Here is a 20,712-nt window from a genome sequence, read left to right as displayed (position 1 = left end):
GATAACAAAATTGTGGAGTACCACGCACGCTTTGATCACCTCGTCCACAGTTTCTGTCTTGAGGTTGATCGCAGTCAATAGGACCCGCCATTTGGCTGTCAGAATACCAAAGGTACATTCAACCATTCTTCTTGCTCTTGTGAGGCGGTAATTAAAAATGCGTTTTGGTCTTGTCAATCCTCTGCTAGAGTACGGTTTCAAAAGGTGTTCTGACAGCTGGAAGGCTTCATCCCCTACACAGACAAATGGCATAGGTGGACCAGATGTTTGCGGCAGCGGTCTAGGTGGTGGGAACTGGAAGGTGTTTCCATACAGTTTACGCCCCATGGCAGACAGTTTGAAAACTTGAGAGTCATTGGAGCGGCCATAGGCCCCAATATCAACCGCAATAAATTTGTATTCCGCGTCAGCGATGGCCATGAGGACAATTGAAAAATATTTCTTTTAATTGAAATATTCCGATCCCGATCCAGCTGGCTTTACAATGCGGATATGTTTCCCGTCCACAGCGCCCAAGCAGTTGGGAAACTGACATATCTGTTGAAACTTGTCAGCAATTTCAATCCACCTCTCTGTTGTGGGCTCTGGTAAAAACTCTTCAGCTAAGGAGTCCCACAGTGCACGGCATGTGTACTTCACTATTCCAGATATGGTGGAAATCCCGAGTCTGTACTGGAAATGCAGTGACGAAAGGGATTCTCCAGTTGCAAGAAATCTGTGGGGAATTAAAAAACAATAAATTAGTTTTAAATCACAGCATTACATACCAAAACTGAGCTATAACACTTGGAGATACAAACTACCACCAACAAGATTGCAGTGAAAGTGTGCTCTGATGCGATCACATCCAATAAATGTGGCTTACCTTAAAGTCACCATCAGACGCTCTGCGGGTGAAACAGAGAAGCGGCAATAGGTGTCCGCTTTTCTTATGAGGTGTGCAATGCGCTCCACCAAGTAATCAAAATTCTCCATTTTCATCTGCACATATCCAAAAAATGTATCCGGGTTTCGTCGAAGGTCCATGCAGAGTGTAGAATAGACCCCACGCGTCATTCTCTTGGCTGTGATGGGGTGGATCCACAAACGTCGTCTACGATGCCTGATGCGCTGCTGTCTCGCTCTCTCCTTCTCCAGAACAATCACCCTCAAACAATTCGCCTCCGCTATAAAATCCGCCAAATTCTTCAGAATATTTCCAATGACAACATCCATCTTCGCCAATAACTTGCTCTTCTCTCCAACCTGCACTTTCTCCTCTACAACCTGTCAAAGAAGGGCTGTAGGAACATGCTATATATAGTTTTCCAGTAGCCAATCCCGTTCGGAAGGCCACATGGGTCAATTTTAAAAACCGGATCCGGCGTAATCCGTCGAAAAACGGATAGAAAAACGGATGTACCGGATGAGACGGATCTGGTTTTGTCAGTCAAGAAAAAGACGGATCCGGCAGAAAACCAGATCCGTCACATATGGTTTTACTAAACATTTGCCGGATGCGGCGTTCCGGCACGACGCCGGATCGCGCCTGACGCCGAAAACCTGATGTGTGAAAGTAGCCTAAATGTTACCGCTATCATAAAGTACAATATGTCATGAGAAAACAGTCTCAGAATCAGTGGGAACCAGAGACTGCTTTCCAGAGTTATGACCTCATAAAGGGACAGTGGTCAGAATTGTAAAAATTGGCCCGGTCATTAACGTGCAAACCACCTTCGGGAGTAAAGGGGTTAATCGCTTCAGGTTAAAAAGCAATTCTTGTATGAACAGCAATGCAGATTTCCCATAGAAATGAACAGGAAGAGTTTTCCAAGTTTTGGAAGAGATTTTTGATTTTCTCAAATAAATTCCCTGTGAACATTGCATGATGGTATCTGTACACTAAGAGGAGGGGGGTTCAGTTTTTGGAGCAGAATCTGAACAGAAACTTTTTTAAAAACTTGGGGCGATGTTGCTCAATTTCTGCTCCAAGAACTCAGCAAAAAGACTGAGTGTGAACACACCCCGAGAATCTAGCTGGGCTAATTCTGCTACAATACAATAGTAATTGTCCCCCATACTTGTTACAATTCACAGCACACCAATCTACACTATCAGGAATCCTGGCTTGCACCAAGTAAAATCCTGGAGTGAGGTTGGTAGCGGGTTGAGGAACTACAACTCCCAGCATGCCGCGTAGGTTCCCAGAGCTGTGTGCTCTCCCCAGCGGCGGCAGCTACACAGCACGTCCGCCTCCGGTCAGCTCAGGGCCGCGTCCTCCTCACCTGCGACGTCCACGGACTGCACCGCAGGGGGCTCCGGGCACTGGCCGCCGTCTCCCGGGAAGGTTTATGTACGGACACCGATGGCTTCTGCTCCGGGAGCTGAAACCCAAGAGAAGTCTGGCGGCAGTGGCGGGAGGGCGGCGGAGGCGGGAGAGCCCGCGGTTTCAGTTTCGTTTCTCCTGGTAATGATCAGAAAGCCGAAACCTGTCAGTGACGCCGGCCTATACCGGACACAGGGCCGGCATCCCCATAGAGACAAGCAGTTGGGCCCACTGATACCACATGCAAAGAGTCCCATAACTGCAGAATATGTCACCGTACATACCGAAGGCAGATGTTGGTTACGCAGTTGCTAACTTCTGTTATTTCGTTATTTTTTTAACTTTTTTATTAAGTAGCAAGACTGATCCCCATAATAACATACAATGCAGAGGTGCCCAGTGGTGCAGGCTGGTCACAAAGTGGGCACCGAAGGGTGTCAGCAACTCTCACACTACCCATAACAGCTGGTGGAGGACTCCAGACTGAGGATAGTTATGGACTGAGCCGGTGGAGGACTCCAGACTGAGGATAGTTCCAGATTAGGCTGGTGGAGGACTCCAGGCTGAGGATAGTTCCAGACTAGGCCGGTGGAGGACTCCAGGCTGAGGATAGTTCCAGACTGAGCCGGTGGAGGACTCCAGACTGAGGATAGTTCCAGACTGAGCCGGTGGAGGACTCCAGGCTGAGGATAGTTCCAGACTGAGCCGGTGGAGGACTCCAGACTGAGGATAGTTCCAGACTGAGCCGGTGGAGGACTCCAGACTGGGCTGGTGGAGGACTCCAGGCTGAGGATAGTTTCAGACTGAGTCGGTGGAGGACTCCAGACTGAGGATAGTTCCAGACTGAGCCGGTGGAGGACTCCAGACTGAGGATAGTTCCAGACTGAGCCAGTGGAGGACTCCAAACTGGGCTGGTGGAGGACTCCAGGCTGAGGATAGTTCCAGACTGAGCCGGTGGAGGACTCCAGACTGGGCTGGTGGAGGACTCTAGGCTGAGGATAGTTCCAGACTAAGCTGGTGGAGGACTCCAGGCTGAGGATAGTTCCAGACTGAGCCAGAGGAGGACTCCAGACTGGGCTGGTGGAGGACTCCAGGCTGAGGATAGTTCCAGACTGAGCCGGTGGAGGACTCCAGGCTGAGGATAGTTCCAGACTGGGCTGGTGGAGGACTCCAGGTTGAGGATAGTTCCAGACTGGGCTGGTGGAGGACTCCAGACTGAGGATAGTTTCAGACTGAGCTGGTGGAGGACTCCAGGTTGAGGATAGTTCCAGACTGAGCCAGTGGAGGACTCCAGACTGGGCTGGTGGAGGACTCCAGGCTGAGGATAGTTCCAGACTGAGCCGGTGGAGGACTCCAGGCTGAGGATAGTTCCAGACTGGGCTGGTGGAGGACTCCAGGTTGAGGATAGTTCCAGACTGGGCTGGTGGAGGACTCCAGACTGAGGATAGTTCCAGACTGAGCTGGTGGAGGACTCCAGGTTGAGGATAGTTCCAGACTGGGCTGGTGGAGGACTCCAGACTGAGGATAGTTCCAGACTGAGCTGGTGGAGGACTCCAGGCTGAGGATAGTTCCAGACTGGGCTGGTGGAGGACTCCAGGCTGAGGATAGTTCCAGACTGGTCTGGTAGAGGACTCCAGGCTGAGGATAGTTCCAGACTGGGCTGGTGGAGGACTCCAGCCTGAGGATAGTTCCAGACTGGGCTGGTGGAGGACTCCAGCCTGAGGATAGTTCCAGACTGGGCTGGTGGAGGACTCCAGCCTGAGGATAGTTCCAGACTGGGCTGGTGGAGGACTCCAGGCTGAGGATAGTTCCAGACTGGGCTGGTGGAGGACTCCAGGCTGAGGATAGTTCCAGACTGGGCTGGTGGAGGACTCCAGGCTGAGGATAGTTCCAGACTGGGCTGGTGGAGGACTCCAGGCTGAGGATAGTTCCAGACTGGGCTGGTGGAGGACTCCAGGCTGAGGATAGTTCCAGACTGGGCTGGTGGAGGACTCCAGACTGAGGATAGTTCCAGACTGAGCTGGTGGAGGACTCCAGGTTGAGGATAGTTCCAGACTGGGCTGGTGGAGGACTCCAGACTGAGGATAGTTCCAGACTGAGCTGGTGGAGGACTCCAGGCTGAGGATAGTTCCAGACTGGGCTGGTGGAGGACTCCAGGCTGAGGATAGTTCCAGACTGGTCTGGTAGAGGACTCCAGGCTGAGGATAGTTCCAGACTGGGCTGGTGGAGGACTCCAGCCTGAGGATAGTTCCAGACTGGGCTGGTGGAGGACTCCAGCCTGAGGATAGTTCCAGACTGGGCTGGTGGAGGACTCCAGGCTGAGGATAGTTCCAGACTGGGCTGGTGGAGGACTCCAGGCTGAGGATAGTTCCAGACTGGGCTGGTGGAGGACTCCAGGCTGAGGATAGTTCCAGACTGGGCTGGTGGAGGACTCCAGGCTGAGGATAGTTCCAGACTGGGCTGGTGGAGGACTCCAGGCTGAGGATAGTTCCAGACTGGGCTGGTGGAGGACTCCAGGCTGAGGATAGTTCCAGACTGGGCTGGTGGAGGACTCCAGGCTGAGGATAGTTCCAGACTGGGCTGGTGGAGGACTCCAGGCTGAGGATAGTTCCAGACTGAGCCGGTGGAGGACTCCAGACTGAGCCGGTGGAGGACTCCAGACTGAGGATCGTTCCAGACTGAGGAAAGTTCCAGACTGGTCTGGTGGAGGACTCCAGGCTGAGGATAGTTCCAGACTGAGGTGGTGGAGGACTCCAGGCTGAGGATAGTTCCAGACTGGGCTGGTGGAGGACTCCAGGCTGAGGATAGTTCCAGACTGAGCCGGTGGAGGACTCCAGGCTGAGGATAGTTCCAGACTGGGCTGGTGGAGGACTCCAGGCTGAGGATAGTTCCAGACTGGGCTGGTGGAGGACTCCAGGCTGAGGATAGTTCCAGACTGGGCTGGTGGAGGACTCCAGGCTGAGGATAGTTCCAGACCGAGGCGGTGGAGGACTCCAGGCTGAGGATCGTTCCAGACAGAGCCGGTGGAGGACTCCAGGCTGAGGATCGTTCCAGACCGAGCCGGTGGATGACTCCAGGCTGAGGATCGTTCCAGACCGAGCCGGTGGAGGACTCCAGGCTGAGGATCGTTCCAGACCAAGCCGGTGGAGGACTCCAGGCTGAGGATCGCTCCAGACTGAGCCGGTGGAGGACTCCAGGCTGAGGATCGTTCCAGACCGAGCCGGTGGAGGACTCCAGGCTGAGGATCGTTCCAGACCGAGCCGGTGGAGGACTCCAGGCTGAGGATCGTTCCAGACCGAGCCGGTGGAGGACTCCAGGCTGAGGATCGTTCCAGACCGAGCCGGTGGAGGACTCCAGGCTGAGGATCGTTCCAGACCGAGCCGGTGGAGGACTCCAGGCTGAGGATCGTTCCAGACCGAGCCGGTGGAGGACTGCAGGCTGAGGATCGTTCCAAACCGAGCCGGTGGAGGACTCCAGGCTGAGGATAGTTCCAGACCGAGCCGGTGGAGGATTCCAGACTGAGCCAGTGGAGGACTCCATACTGAGCCAGTGGAGGACTCCAGACTGAGGATAGTTCCAGAGTGAGCCGGTGGAGGACTCCAGACTGAGGATACTTCCAGACTGAGCCGGTGGAGGACTCCAGACTGAGGATTGTTCCAGACTGAGACGGTGGAGGACTCCAGACTGAGGATCGTTCCAGACTGAGCCGGTGGAGGACTCCAGACTGAGGATCGTTCCAGACTGAGCCGGTGGAGGACTCCAGACTGAGGATAGTTCCAGGCTGAGCTGGTGGAGGACTCCAGGCTGAGGATAGTTCCAGACTGAGCCGGTGGAGGACTCCAGACTGGGCTGGTGGAGGACTCCAGGCTGAGGATAGTTCCAGACTGAGCCGGTGGAGGACTCCAGCCTGAGGATAGTTCCAGACTGGGCTGGTGGAGGACTCCAGGTTGAGGGTAGTTCCAGACTGGGCTGGTGGAGGACTCCAGACTGAGGATAGTTCCAGACTGAGCTGGTGGAGGACTCCAGGCTGAGGATAGTTCCAGACTGAGCTGGTGGAGGACTCCAGGCTGAGCTGGTGGAGGACTCCAGGCTGAGGATAGTTCCAGACTGAGCCGGTGGAGGACTCCAGACTGGGCTGGTGGAGGACTCCAGGCTGAGGATAGTTCCAGACTGGGCTGGTGGAGGACTCCAGGCTGAGGATAGTTCCAGACTGGGCCGGTGGAGGACTCCAGGCTGAGGATAGTTCCAGACTGGGCCGGTGGAGGACTCCAGGCTGAGCTGGTGGAGGACTCCAGGCTGAGGATAGTTCCAGACTGGGCTGGTGGAGGACTCCAGGCTGAGGATAGTTCCAGACTGGGCTGGTGGAGGACTCCAGGCTGAGGATAGTTCCAGACTGGGCTGGTGGAGGACTCCAGGCTGAGGATAGTTCCAGACTGGGCTGGTGGAGGACTCCAGGCTGAGGATAGTTCCAGACTGGGCTGGTGGAGGACTCCAGGCTGAGGATAGTTCCAGACTGGGCTGGTGGAGGACTCCATGCTGAGGATAGTTCCAGACTGAGCTGGTGGAGGACTCCAGACAGGATAGTTCCAGACTGAGCTGGTGGAAGACTCCTGACTGGGCTGGTGGAGGACTCCAGGCTGAGGATAGTTCCAGACTGGGCTGGTGGAGGACTCCAGGCTGAGGATAGTTCCAGACTGGGCCCGTGGAGGACTCCAGACAGGATAGTTCCAGACTGAGTCGGTGGAGGACTCCAGGCTGAGGATAGTTCCAGACTGGGCTGGTGGAGAACTCCAAGCTGAGGATAGTTCCAGACTGGGCTGGTGGAGAACTCCAAGCTGATGATAGTTCCAGACTGGGCTGGTGGAGGACTCCAGACAGGATAGTTCCAGACTGAGCCAGTGGAGGACTCCAGACTGGGCTGGTGGAGGACTCCAGACTGAGCTGGTGGAGGACTCCAGACTAAGGATAGTTCCAGACTGAGCCGGTGGAGAACTCCAGGCTGAGGATAGTTCCAGACTGAGTCGGTGGAGGACTCCAGACTGAACTGGTGGAGGACTCCAGACTGAGGATAGTTCCAGACTGAGCCGGTGGAGGACTCCAGACTGAGCTGGTGGAGGACTCCAGACTGAGGATAGTTCCAGACTGAGCCAGTGGAGGATTCCAGTTGTTGGAGGACTCCAGACTGAGAATCGTTCCAGACTGAGCCGGTGGAGGACTCCAGACTGAGGATAGTTCCATACTGAGGCGGTGGAGGACTCCAGACTAAGCTGTGGTGGAGGACTCCAGACTGAGGATATTTCCAAATTGAGTCGGTGGAGGATTTCAGACTGAGGATAGTTCCAGACTGAGCCAGTGGAGGACTCCAGACTGAGGATAGTTCCAGACTGGGCCGGTGGAGGACTCCAGACTGAGGATAGTTCCAGACCGAGCCGGTGGAGGACTCCAGGCTGAGGATCGTTCCAGACCGAGCCGGTGGAGGACTCCAGGCTGAGGATAGTTCCAGACCGAGCCGGTGGAGGATTCCAGACTGAGCCAGTGGAGGACTCCATACTGAGCCAGTGGAGGACTCCAGACTGATAGTTCCAGAGTGAGCCGGTGGAGGACTCCAGGCTGAGGATACTTCCAGACTGAGCCGGTGGAGGACTCCAGACTGAGGATAGTTCCAGACTGGGCTGGTGGAGGACTCCAGACTGAGGATAGTTCCAGACTGGGCTGGTGGAGGACTCCAGGCTGAGGATAGTTCCAGACTGAGTTGGTGGAGGACTCCAGACTGAGGATAGTTCCAGACTGAGGCGGTGGAGGACTCCAGGCTGAGGATAGTTCCAGACTGAGCCGGTGGAGGACTCCAGCCTGAGGGTAGTTCCAGACTGGGCTGGTGGAGGACTCCAGGTTGAGGGTAGTTCCAGACTGGGCTGGTGGAGGACTCCAGACTGAGGATAGTTCCAGACTGAGCTGGTGGAGGACTCCAGGCTGAGGATAGTTCCAGACTGAGCTGGTGGAGGACTCCAGGCTGAGGATAGTTCCAGACTGAGCTGGTGGAGGACTCCAGGCTGAGGATAGTTCCAGACTGAGCTGGTGGAGGACTCCAGGCTGAGCTGGTGGAGGACTCCAGGCTGAGGATAGTTCCAGACTGAGCCGGTGGAGGACTCCAGACTGGGCTGGTGGAGGATTCCAGGCTGAGGATAGTTCCTGACTGGGCTGGTGGAGGACTCCAGGCTGAGGATAGTTCCAGACTGGGCCGGTGGAGGACTCCAGGCTGAGGATAGTTCCAGACTGGGCCGGTGGAGGACTTCAGGCTGAGCCGGTGGAGGACTCCAGGCTGAGGATAGTTCCAGACTGGGCCGGTGGAGGACTCCAGGCTGAGGATAGTTCCAGACTGGGCCGGTGGAGGACTCCAGGCTGAGGATAGTTCCAGACTGAGCCTGTGGAGGACTCCAGCCTGAGGATAGTTCCAGACTGAGCCGGTGGAGGACTCCAGACTGGGCTGGTGGAGGACTCCAGGCTGAGGATAGTTCCAGACTGAGCCGGTGGAGGACTCCAGACTGGGCTGGTGGAGGACTCCAGGCTGAGGATAGTTCCAGACTGGGCTGGTGGAGGACTCCAGGCTGAGGATAGTTCCAGACTGGGCTGGTGGAGGACTCCAGGCTGAGGATAGTTCCAGACTGGGCTGGTGGAGGACTCCAGGCTGAGGATAGTTCCAGACTGGGCTGGTGGAGGACTCCATGCTGAGGATAGTTCCAGACTGAGCTGGTGGAGGACTCCAGACAGGATAGTTCCAGACTGAGCTGGTGGAAGACTCCTGACTGGGCTGGTGGAGGACTCCAGGCTGAGGATAGTTCCAGACTGGGCTGGTGGAGGACTCCAGGCTGAGGATAGTTCCAGACTGGGCCCGTGGAGGACTCCAGACAGGATAGTTCCAGACTGAGTCGGTGGAGGACTCCAGGCTGAGGATAGTTCCAGACTGGGCTGGTGGAGAACTCCAAGCTGAGGATAGTTCCAGACTGGGCTGGTGGAGAACTCCAAGCTGAGGATAGTTCCAGACTGGGCTGGTGGAGGACTCCAGACAGGATAGTTCCAGACTGAGCCAGTGGAGGACTCCAGACTGGGCTGGTGGAGGACTCCAGACTGAGCTGGTGGAGGACTCCAGACTAAGGATAGTTCCAGACTGAGCCGGTGGAGAACTCCAGGCTGAGGATAGTTCCAGACTGAACTGGTGGAGGACTCCAGACTGAGGATAGTTCCAGACTGAGCCGGTGGAGGACTCCAGACTGAGCTGGTGGAGGACTCCAGACTGAGGATAGTTCCAGACTGAGCCAGTGGAGGACTCCAGTCGTTGGAGGACTCCAGACTGAGAATCGTTCCAGACTGAGCCGGTGGAGGACTCCAGACTGAGGATAGTTCCATACTGAGGCGGTGGAGGACTCCAGACTAAGCTGTGGTGGAGGACTCCAGACTGAGGATATTTCCAAATTGAGTCGGTGGAGGATTTCAGACTGAGGATAGTTCCAGACTGGGCTGGTGGAGGACTCCAGACTGAGGATAGTTCCAGACTGGGCTGGTGGAGGACTCCAGGCTGAGGATAGTTCCAGACTGAGTTGGTGGAGGACTCCAGACTGAGGATAGTTCCAGACTGAGTTGGTGGAGGACTCCAGACTGAGGATAGTTCCAGACTGAGGCGGTGGAGGACTCCAGGCTGAGGATAGTTCCAGACTGAGCCGGTGGAGGACTCCAGCCTGAGGATAGTTCCAGACTGAGCCGGTGGAGGACTCCAGGTTGAGGGTAGTTCCAGACTGGGCTGGTGGAGGACTCCAGACTGAGGATAGTTCCAGACTGAGCTGGTGGAGGACTCCAGGCTGAGGATAGTTCCAGACTGAGCTGGTGGAGGACTCCAGGCTGAGGATAGTTCCAGACTGAGCTGGTGGAGGACTCCAGGCTGAGCTGGTGGAGGACTCCAGGCTGAGGATAGTTCCAGATTGAGCCGGTGGACGACTCCAGGCTGGGCTGGTGGAGGACTCCAGGCTGAGGATAGTTCCAGACTGGGCTGGTGGAGGACTCCAGGCTGAGGATAGTTCCAGACTGGGCCGGTGGAGGACTCCAGGCTGAGGATAGTTCCAGACTGGGCCGGTGGAGGACTCCAGGCTGAGGATAGTTCCAGACTGGGTCGGTGGAGGACTCCAGGCTGAGCCGGTGGAGGACTCCAGGCTGAGGATAGTTCCAGACTGGGCCGGTGGAGGACTCCAGGCTGAGGATAGTTCCAGACTGGGCCGGTGGAGGACTCCAGGCTGAGGATAGTTCCAGACTGGGCCGGTGGAGGACTCCAGCCTGAGGATAGTTCCAGACTGAGCCGGTGGAGGACTCCAGACTGGGCTGGTGGAGGACTCCAGGCTGAGGATAGTTCCAGACTGAGGCGGTGGAGGACTCCAGACTGGGCTGGTGGAGGACTCCAGGCTGAGGATAGTTCCAGACTGGGCTGGTGGAGGACTCCAGGCTGAGGATAGTTCCAGACTGGGCTGGTGGAGGACTCCAGGCTGAGGATAGTTCCAGACTGGGCTGGTGGAGGACTCCAGGCTGAGGATAGTTCCAGACTGGGCCCGTGGAGGACTCCAGGCTGAGGATAGTTCCAGACTGGGCCCGTGGAGGACTCCAGACAGGATAGTTCCAGACTGAGTCGGTGGAGGACTCCAGGCTGAGGATAGTTCCAGACTGGGCTGGTGGAGAACTCCAAGCTGAGGATAGTTCCAGACTGGGCTGGTGGAGAACTCCAAGCTGAGGATAGTTCCAGACTGGGCTGGTGGAGGACTCCAGACAGGATAGTTCCAGACTGAGCCAGTGGAGGACTCCAGACTGGGCTGTTGGAGGACTCCAGACTGAGCTGGTGGAGGACTCCAGACTAAGGATAGTTCCAGACTGAGCCGGTGGAGAACTCCAGGCTGAGGATAGTTCCAGACTGAGCCGGTGGAGGACTCCAGCCTGAGGATAGTTCCAGACTGGGCTGGTGGAGGACTCCAGGTTGAGGGTAGTTCCAGACTGGGCTGGTGGAGGACTCCAGACTGAGGATAGTTCCAGACTGAGCTGGTGGAGGACTCCAGGCTGAGGATAGTTCCAGACTGAGCTGGTGGAGGACTCCAGGCTGAGGATAGTTCCAGACTGAGCTGGTGGAGGACTCCAGGCTGAGCTGGTGGAGGACTCCAGGCTGAGGATAGTTCCAGATTGAGCCGGTGGACGACTCCAGGCTGGGCTGGTGGAGGACTCCAGGCTGAGGATAGTTCCAGACTGGGCTGGTGGAGGACTCCAGGCTGAGGATAGTTCCAGACTGGGCCGGTGGAGGACTCCAGGCTGAGGATAGTTCCAGACTGGGTCGGTGGAGGACTCCAGGCTGAGCCGGTGGAGGACTCCAGGCTGAGGATAGTTCCAGACTGGGCCGGTGGAGGACTCCAGGCTGAGGATAGTTCCAGACTGGGCCGGTGGAGGACTCCAGGCTGAGGATAGTTCCAGACTGAGCCGGTGGAGGACTCCAGCCTGAGGATAGTTCCAGACTGAGCCGGTGGAGGACTCCAGACTGGGCTGGTGGAGGACTCCAGGCTGAGGATAGTTCCAGACTGAGGCGGTGGAGGACTCCAGACTGGGCTGGTGGAGGACTCCAGGCTGAGGATAGTTCCAGACTGGGCTGGTGGAGGACTCCAGGCTGAGGATAGTTCCAGACTGGGCTGGTGGAGGACTCCAGGCTGAGGATAGTTCCAGACTGGGCTGGTGGAGGACTCCAGGCTGAGGATAGTTCCAGACTGGGCTGGTGGAGGACTCCAGGCTGAGGATAGTTCCAGACTGGGCCCGTGGAGGACTCCAGACAGGATAGTTCCAGACTGAGTCGGTGGAGGACTCCAGGCTGAGGATATTTCCAGACTGGGCTGGTGGAGAACTCCAAGCTGAGGATAGTTCCAGACTGGGCTGGTGGAGAACTCCAAGCTGAGGATAGTTCCAGACTGGGCTGGTGGAGGACTCCAGACAGGATAGTTCCAGACTGAGCCAGTGGAGGACTCCAGACTGGGCTGTTGGAGGACTCCAGACTGAGCTGGTGGAGGACTCCAGACTAAGGATAGTTCCAGACTGAGCCGGTGGAGAACTCCAGGCTGAGGATAGTTCCAGACTGAGCCGGTGGAGGACTCCAGCCTGAGGATAGTTCCAGACTGAGCCGGTGGAGGACTCCAGACTGGGCTGGTGGAGGACTCCAGGCTGAGGATAGTTCCAGACTGAGCCGGTGGAGGACTCCAGACTGGGCTGGTGGAGGACTCCAGGCTGAGGATAGTTCCAGACTGGACTGGTGGAGGACTCTAGGCTGAGGATAGTTCCAGACTGGGCTGGTGGAGGACTCCAGGCTGAGGATAGTTCCAGACTGGGCTGGTGGAGGACTCCAGGCTGAGGATAGTTCCAGACTGGGCTGGTGGAGGACTCCATGCTGAGGATAGTTCCAGACTGAGCTGGTGGAGGACTCCAGACAGGATAGTTCCAGACTGAGCTGGTGGAAGACTCCTGACTGGGCTGGTGGAGGACTCCAGGCTGAGGATAGTTCCAGACTGGGCTGGTGGAGGACTCCAGGCTGAGGATAGTTCCAGACTGGGCCCGTGGAGGACTCCAGACAGGATAGTTCCAGACTGAGTCGGTGGAGGACTCCAGGCTGAGGATAGTTCCAGACTGGGCTGGTGGAGAACTCCAAGCTGAGGATAGTTCCAGACTGGGCTGGTGGAGAACTCCAAGCTGAGGATAGTTCCAGACTGGGCTGGTGGAGGACTCCAGACAGGATAGTTCCAGACTGAGCCAGTGGAGGACTCCAGACTGGGCTGGTGGAGGACTCCAGACTGAGCTGGTGGAGGACTCCAGACTAAGGATAGTTCCAGACTGAGCCGGTGGAGAACTCCAGGCTGAGGATAGTTCCAGACTGAGTCGGTGGAGGACTCCAGACTGAACTGGTGGAGGACTCCAGACTGAGGATAGTTCCAGACTGAGCCGGTGGAGGACTCCAGACTGAGCTGGTGGAGGACTCCAGACTGAGGATAGTTCCAGACTGAGCCAGTGGAGGACTCCAGTCGTTGGAGGACTCCAGACTGAGAATCGTTCCAGACTGAGCCGGTGGAGGACTCCAGACTGAGGATAGTTCCATACTGAGGCGGTGGAGGACTCCAGACTAAGCTGTGGTGGAGGACTCCAGACTGAGGATATTTCCAAATTGAGTCGGTGGAGGATTTCAGACTGAGGATAGTTCCAGACTGAGCCAGTGGAGGACTCCAGACTGAGGATAGTTCCAGACTGGGCCGGTGGAGGACTCCAGACTGAGGATAGTTCCAGACTGAGCCGGTGGAGGACTCCAGACTGAGGATAGTTCCAGACTGGGCCGGTGGAGGACTCCAGACTGAGGATAGTTCCAGACTGAGCCGGTGGAGGACTCCAGACTGAGGATAGTTCCAGACTGAGCCGGTGGAGGACTCCAGACTGAGGATAGTTCCAGACTGAGCCGGTGGATGACTCCAGACTGAGCCAGTGGAGGACTCCAGACTGAGCTGTGGTGGCGGACTCAAGACTGAGGATAGTTCCAGACTGAGCTGCTGGTGGACTCCAGACTGAGCTAGTGGAGGACTCCAGACTGAGGATGGTTCGAAACGGTGGAGAACTCCAGACTGAGCCGATGGAGGACTCCAGACTCAGCTGATGAATGGTTCTTGACTGAAATACTGGTAGACTCCAGACCCAGCTGGTGGAGGACTCCAGTCCACGCTGATGGAGGACTACAGCTTAATGTGGAGACCCCTGGACTAAGCTAGCAGAGCCCTCCGGCCTGAACTGATGGAGGGCTAGACTAGACTTTTTTGTAGGCCGACTACTCCTGGGAAAGTTCACCACTGTTCTATGTTTTCACCATTTGTGGATTTTGGCTCTCATTGTGGTGTGCTGGAGTCCCAAAGCTTGAGAAATGGCTTTATAACCTTTTCCAGACTAATAGATCTCAATTACTTTGTTTCTCATTTGTTCCTGAATTTCTTTGGAACACAGCCTGATGTCTTTTGCAGATCTTTTGGTCTACTTCACTTTGTCAGGCAGTTCCTATGAAAGTAATTTCTTGATTGAGAACAGGTGTGGCAGTTATCAGGCCTGCGTATGTCTAGTGAAATTGAACTCAACTTCCCAAAGATGTGATAAACCACAGTTAATTTATGTCTTAATTTAAAAGTTAAGTGTTAACATTTAATTGTGATATACATGCAAAAGAATAGGAAATCAGGAAGGGGGCAACCACTTTTTCATAGCAAGGCAAACGTGCACCTTTCTGGCAGTGTCCATTATTTTAATTTTTTTTCTAGCTGTTTCATGAAGAACATGTATTATTCGCACATAAGACATGACTGTGCTGCAAAAGGTTTTTTTTTTTTTAGTTATGTGCAGATATTCATTATATAAACTAGTGTTGGCTGCAGTAAGCAGCAAATATGTAAGCATTAAAGGGAAATCTAACAGCAGGGTTTGGTATGTAATCTGAGGACACCATGAGGGGGGGGGTTAAAACACTGAACTCAAAGATGTGTCACATATCCGGCTGTGTGCTGTTGTTTACAGACTGAAGGTTTAATCATCTTGTGATTAACATTGTTGTGTCCAGGTGGTCTTTGAGCCCTGGTCTCACGTGACGTCACCCCCTTCTGTTATAAGCACCTCACTGTCTACAGCTTTGTGCATGAGATCCTGGTGTGGGTGGGATTAGCTTTATCAGCTCTGCTGCATTGCTAAATCTAAAATCTCTAATTGTGTGAGAACGGCTGCACCCAGTAAATTAATTGATACATCGTTGGATTCAGGGCCTCTTTTCCTACATTATGATGCTCTCAGATGAAATAGCAAAAAACTGCTGACAGATTCCCTTTAAGTAAACATTATTTTAACTCTACAGCTTGTTCTGAATCTAAAAGTAAAGGATCAAGGCAATAAATAGAGAGTGATCCAGCTCACCCACGTTTAACTAGCTAGCGATTCCTCAGTTCGCTTGAAAAACCACTCCTACTTGGTGGTGTAGATATTTTTTTCAGTAGAATTCTATAAAAACAGAACATTCCCAGTACTGTAGAAAAAATGTGAGATCTTTTTCAAAATGTTTTTATTCAATTCTAATAAAAAATGTTTACTATTTTTTTTTATCCAAAAAACAGCTGGATATCACTACCTTTTCCAATGGATCAGTGCCCTGTCATGATACGGCTGTCGGGTGACCCAGGACCAGGGGCTCCTTCCCTGTCCCTAACACGAGGGGGCTCCCTAGCTCACTCTGCTCCCCTGGATACTCTAGAGATGGCAAAGATGCCGGGGCCTCCGCCCTTGCCTTATCTCCTGAGTTAGCCCTCCGTCTGTTCTCTTTCCCCACCAAGGGAACCGTAGTACACCAACACACCAACCTGAAAAACAAGGCAACACGGACAAGGGTTAACAGAAAACTCCAGGCATACAAAATATTCACTCACATGTAACAGAGGAATGCATCGGGGTGTGAAGGTAGAGGAATAAACCAAAACAGAGAAGGATAAGGAATTACCGCACATACAAACCAAGCAACAGTCACTAATGACTCCTTAACTCTCCTCATATGTGCTCCTCTCCCACCGTTAGCCATGCAGCAAATGCTAGCTCTGACAAGGATTTAAGTAACAGAACCCAGATTATAAAGGGGAAAGGAGTGGGTAACCGACCTCAGCTGTGAGCACAGGGATTTCCAACATGGCTGATTAACCCCTGTTCTGCTAGACGAAATAAAGATTTAAAATGAAGGAGAAGTGCTTCTTCTCTGTGCCGGAGTAGGAGCAATCAGACACTGCAGTCTGCTGGCTTTACACTGTCGCGGTAACCCTGTGACAGGCACCCTCCAAACTGCATATGTTGATTATTAACCTGTGACATTATAATATTACAAAATTATCTGGAAAATATTCCTGCATGGGCAAACACATGGCAGATGAAGTTTAATGTTAATAAATGTAGAGTAATACAATGCAATGGGAGTAATCGTACTGCTGCATATACAGTGGGGCAAAAAAGTATTTAGTCAGTCAGCAATAGTGCAAGTTCCACCACTTAAAAAGATGAGAGGCGTCTGTAATTTACATCATAGGTAGACCTCAACTATGGGAGACAAACGGAGAAGCAAAAATCCAGAAAATCACATTGTCTGTTTTTTTTTTCATTTTATTTGCATATTGTGGAAAATAAGTATTTGGTCAGAAACAAGCAATCAAGATTTCTGGCTCTCACAGACCTGTAACTTCTTCTTTAAGAGTCTCCTCTTTCCTCCACTCATTACCTGTAGTAATGGCACCTGTTTAAACTTGTTATCAGTATAAAAAGACACCTGTGCACACCCTCAAACAGTCTGACTCCAAACTCCACTATGGTGAAGACCAAAGAGCTGTCAAAGGACACCAGAAACAAAATTGTAGCCCTGCACCAGGCTGGGAAGTCTGAATCTGCAATAGCCAACCAGCTTGGAGTGAAGAAATCAACTGTGGGAGCAATAATTAGAAAATGGAAGACATACAAGACCACTGATAATCTCCCTCGATCTGGTGCTCCACGCAAAATCCCACCCCGTGGGGTCAGAATGATCACAAGAACGGTGAGCAAAAATCCCAGAACCACGCGGGGGGACCTAGTGAATGAACTGCAGAGAGCTGGGACCAATGTAACAAGGCCTACCATAAGTAACACTACGCCACCATGGACTCAGATCCTGCAGTGCCAGACGTGTCCCACTGCTTAAGCCTGTACATGTCCGGGCCCGTCTGAAGTTTGCTAGAGAGCATTTGGATGATCCAGAGGAGTTTTGGGAGAATGTCCTATGGTCTGATGAAACCAAACTGGAACTGTTTGGTAGAAACACAACTTGTCGTGTTTGGAGGAAAAAGAATACTGAGTTGCATCCATCAAACACCATACCTACTGTAAAGCATGGTGGTGGAAACATCATGCTTTGGGGCTCTTTCTCTGCAAAGGGGCCAGGACGACTGATCCGGGTACATGAAAGAATGAATGGGGCCATGTATCGTGAGATTTTGAGTGCAAACCTCCTTCCATCAGCAAGGGCATTGAAGATGAAACGTGGCTGGGTCTTTCAACATGACAATGATCCAAAGCACACCGCCAGGGCAACGAAGGAGTGGCTTCGTAAGAAGCATTTCAAGGTCCTGGAGTGGCCTAGCCAGTCTCCAGATCTCAACCCTATAGAAAACCTTTGGAGGGAGTTGAAAGTCCGTGTTGCCAAGCGAAAAGCCAAAAACATCACTGCTCTAGAGGAGATCTGCATGGAGGAATGGGCCAACATACCAACAACAGTGTGTGGCAACCTTGTGAAGACTTACAGAAAACGTTTGACCTCTGTCATTGCCAACAAAGGATATATCACAAAGTATTGAGATGAAATTTTGTTTCTGACCAAATACTTATTTTCCACCATAATATGCAAATAAAATGAAAAAAAAACAGAATGTGATTTTCTGGATTTTTTTTTCTCAGTTTGTCTCCCATAGTTGAGGTCTACCTATGATGTAAATTACAGACGCCTCTCATCTTTTTAAGTGGTGGAACTTGCACTATTGCTGACTGACTAAATACTTTTTTGCCCCACTGTAGATTACCGCACATGTAAATATATTAGAGATTAAAGGACAGAAGTCTTTGGGTATTCTGGTTACAAGTAAGCCTAATAGCAATACTCAATGTCAGGAAGCAGCTGTAAAAGCAAACAAGATTTTATGGTGTATACAAAGAGAGCTCAAATCCTGTGATCCAAATGAATAATTACTCCTCTATAAAAAGTCAGTTCAAAGGTGGAAACTAGATTACTTTATTACAAAATCTCATTTATATGTATAAATACATATGTGGTCAACGCATAGTACTGGCACGTGACATAACTTTCCAGGACTTTACAAAGAGTAGTTGAACATTTGTTACACGTGGAGGAAAGTCAGTTCTGGCAGCTAAACAGGAAAGGGTTCTTTACAGTTAGAGCAGTCAGACTGGCATGCTCTACCACAACAGGTAGTAATGGCAGACACTATAGCAGCATTTAAAAAAGGGCTGGATATTTTTTTAGCAAAACATGACAGTAATTTAGCAATAGAAAATGTATAACTTTGAAAACAGTTTAAATTTTATGGTCCTAGTTCTTTTATTCAACCTATATAACTGTGTAGAATGTACATTAGGAAAATTATTGAAATACAATTTCCTAGAATATTATTTTACAAGTAGTTTCCTCTTAATTTTTTTCTTTGTAAAGTGCTAGTGATAAATCCAATCTCTGGATCTAAAAAGCGCAAAACCCTCCTGAAACACTCGCACGTTTAATCTGTAATGTGTATTTCTTATGGTGCCTAATGGAAGCCATAATGATAGACGCCTGCTGGTAACAAGTGCAGTTATTTGCTTTTATAAGGAAAGCGAATTACCAATGATGAAAGGGTGTCAGGAACACCGCACTGCTCTTGCTCACTGAGCCAGTGCATGTGTCCTGAGTAAGACAATCTGTGCTCTAAGATACCTGTGGAGCAGAGCAGCAGCTGAGAAGATGCGTGCTAGACCAACAAGACCTAAAGCATGTGACTGCTGGGGGCGTGGCCAAAACTCCAGAGTGATAGGAGCTGAAGGAAAACGCCTAGAAGGGTAACTACAGGACAAAGTTACCAAGGGGCATGGACAGGGACGTAAACCAGATCAGGCCGGGGTCAAAGCACGAGATAGCACAACAGTACTAAAGGATTAGACAGAATGGATAATCAGGACGTAGCAGCAGTCAGAAACCAGAGAAGCAGATACACAGTACAGAATCAAAAGGCAAACTCACAACGGGGGACAGAACCGGGTCAGAACCATAGAAGCAAGCTAGAAGACAGGCACACAGGGGTCATCACACTCGGCCATGGGCAAAAGTATAACTGACGGGGATTGGCGCTTCCCAGGGCTATAAGAAGCTCTCCCCAAACCAAAGAGCGGCCACAATAATTAACCCCAGGTGTGCAGGTCAGGGCCTGCACTGGGATCAAGATATTAACCCCTGGCGTGCAGGTCAAAACCTGCACTGGGATCATGACAAAGAGTTAATACTTGTCAGTATCAGTAATAGCCCCTGTAGTAACCATGACAACTATTATGAGGTCATAAATAGAGATGAGCGAATTTGTTCGGATTTTGACCCCAAATCTGATTTTGACATATTCGAGCCATATTTGAAGGCTATTCGGCCTGAATGTATGTTTAATGATCGGTTCCAAACATATTAAGTAATTTCTACTCATATTGACTCTAATTTGTTTCTGTAGTGTTTGGCTTATATTGCAAAAACAAATATTCGAATCCGATTGTGTTCGGAACCGAATCCGAACAAATTCGCTCATCTATAGTCATGAACATGTGTGATAAAGAAGATTCCATAACAGAAGAGCGCGCTGCCACAATTAACGCCATTACTGATGTGCCTGAGGACGTTGAGCTTGACCACCTCACGTAATGTGCCGACCTGGTGTGATTTGGCGGTTCTAGCAGGAAAGGGGGTTGTCTGCTTTAGACACCCCCAGGGCATGTGAAGGTAACAGAGGGGCGTCCCCAGCACATGATCCCCTCTGTTACCCTCTACAAAGCGCTGCTCTTCTTTGGGTGTTCAACTACGGATCTATGACATTATGGGGATAAATTGGGAGAGGGGAGGGGATATTTATCGAATTAGGGGTCATCCATAACCAACAATCCTTTAAACTAAGTGTCCAACTTCTTGAGACTTGGGCCTGGATCTGTAAGGGAGAAATGATCCTGTACATCCACCTGGGAATCAGATCAGCCACATTGGTTGTAGCCTTCAATGTGGTTGCAGATATCACAGCCAGAACTCTCCCACATCCGGTTGTCACATTTATAGTCAGTCTATATTTGTTATGTTGTTCTCTGTAAATCTGGTAAAATGGACACAGGGCCGGACTGGGACGAAAAAGCAGCCCTGCCACACAAACCCCAACAACCCACAAACTAAAACACTCCTCACCCCACTCAGTGAATTTTGTTTTACTTTGTCGTGCGCCTCACTCTCCTAAAAGGAGATATTTAAAAAACCACATGTGAATGGCGCCACAGTGCGTATGGTCATCCACTGCTGCATTTACATGGTGCTCTACAGATCTCCGATTTTCAGGATCATGGGGTTCCCAGCAGTCGGATCTCCAGAAATTGAAAAGTTATCCCCTCTCCAGAGGTGAGAGGATTACTTGGGATAATCCATTTAAACAGCTTTTCCAATATTTTATTTTTTATTTGGCCACAGTAATATTGAAAATACTAAACCAACATTGACCCTCTCAAAGTCCAATCTCACCTTTTTCACAAGACAG

The 20,712-nt window shown here is 52.0% G+C and overlaps 1 protein-coding gene and 1 long non-coding RNA gene across 4 annotated transcripts in view; one reads left to right on the top strand and one right to left on the bottom strand.

Moving 5' to 3' along the window:
* Nucleotides 1-2,399, bottom strand: part of LOC141063508 (interferon-induced, double-stranded RNA-activated protein kinase-like) — a 253,146-nt gene extending 250,747 nt beyond the window's left edge. For 2 of the 3 annotated variants that reach the window (XM_073557588.1, XM_073557590.1), the window contains exon 1: nucleotides 2,265-2,398. The gene's annotated coding sequence lies outside the window, so the exon portion shown is untranslated. Of the gene's footprint in view, nucleotides 1-2,264 lie in introns of all 3 variants that reach the window. The other variant, XM_073557589.1, reaches the window with a different exon arrangement.
* The window catches only part of LOC141063510 (uncharacterized), a 100,968-nt gene continuing 82,591 nt past the window's right edge, over nucleotides 2,336-20,712 (top strand). The window contains exon 1 of the long non-coding RNA XR_012224891.1: nucleotides 2,336-2,446. This is a non-coding gene — a long non-coding RNA (uncharacterized lncRNA). The remainder of the gene's footprint in view (nucleotides 2,447-20,712) is intronic.

Source organism: Dendrobates tinctorius, unplaced genomic scaffold (genome assembly GCF_039654945.1).
Source record: "Dendrobates tinctorius isolate UK_male_01 unplaced genomic scaffold, ASM3965494v1 ptg000250l, whole genome shotgun sequence".
NCBI classification, from domain to species: domain Eukaryota; kingdom Metazoa; phylum Chordata; class Amphibia; order Anura; family Dendrobatidae; genus Dendrobates; species Dendrobates tinctorius.
The sequence above is the reverse complement of the archived record's forward strand: the minus strand, read 5'-3'. Positions and strand labels throughout refer to the sequence as shown.